Source organism: Ipomoea nil, unplaced genomic scaffold (genome assembly GCF_001879475.1).
Source record: "Ipomoea nil cultivar Tokyo-kokei standard unplaced genomic scaffold, Asagao_1.1 scaffold0322, whole genome shotgun sequence".
Taxonomy (NCBI): domain Eukaryota; kingdom Viridiplantae; phylum Streptophyta; class Magnoliopsida; order Solanales; family Convolvulaceae; genus Ipomoea; species Ipomoea nil.
Genome location: NW_017616750.1, coordinates 755,001 through 756,262, shown reverse-complemented (window position 1 = coordinate 756,262; position 1,262 = coordinate 755,001).

Below are 1,262 nucleotides of genomic sequence, written 5' to 3'. Positions count from 1 at the left end.
GGAGAATGAACATGTGAATGTTTATTAGAGAACAAGTCATACTATGAAGGGCATATAAGCATAGAATAAAAAGAATGCAAAAATGGTAAATATTTTAGAAATTACCGAGAAACTGAGAGAGGGAGGTGAATGCATACCATGAAGAAGTGCATATAAGCTTTCGGCATGCATGTAATCAAAGACTAGCAATTTCTCATCTTTTGAGAAGTAAAATGCTATTAATGGAAACACATTCTCATTTTTCAACTTCCCCAATACTTTCAATTGTTGCTCAAACTCTTTCCAGCTAACCGCCACGTCTTTTAGCCTCTTCACCACCACCATTGTTCCCTTCTCTAGCACTGCCTTGTAACTAGTTCCGGTGCTGCCTTTCCCCAGAACCTCTATCGGTGCCCTCAACAGGTCCTCTAGATTGAAATTGTAGCCTCCACCGTTGAAGAACACTAGCTTGTTCCTCTCCCCTTCGACTAACCCTCCTATGACGTCGTCCTTTCACGAAGACACTTCGAGCTCTCCCGCCGCCGCTCTGGTGATCGCCGAAGGCTTCTGTGTTTTTGTTGCCTCTCTTGTGTTCCTACTTTTTCGTAGATAGAGAAAGAGGATGAGTAAGAAGAGAAGAAAGGCGACTACTAAGCCAACTACAATTCTGACAATGGCGGTTGTAGAGAGCTTCTTGGATTTCCTATATTCAGTAGGGATATTGGGCTAGATTAAAGGAGACGGTGTAGGAGAAGGGAAGAATGGGGAGTAACGCGGCAATTGGTCGCTGTAGAGTTGGAGGTATTCTACAAAAGAGGCACAACCACAGCGGGAATCTTGAACCATTGGGGGCGTAAAGGGCTGTTTTTCGATATATATATATATATATATATATATATATATATATATATATATATATATATATATATATATATATATATATGTTCAGGTTCAGGTGCATTTAAGTGTTTCCCGTGCGGTTGTGCGGGTGATTAATGTGCGCGAATTTTGTACTTAATGTGCGTGAGTCTTGTGCTTAATGTGCGTGAGATTTGTGCTTAATGTGCGTGAGTGTGTAATGTTTAATGTGCGTGAGTTTTGTACTTAATGTGCGTGAGTCTTGTGCGTAATGTGCGTGAGTTTTGTGCTTAATGTGCATGAGTGTGTACTTAATGTGAGTTGTTGTTGAAACTTTAAAGTGCATGAGTTTTATGCTTAATGTGCGTGAGTCGTGTGCTTAAGGTGCATGAGTTTTGTACTTAATGTGTGTGAGTGTGTACTTA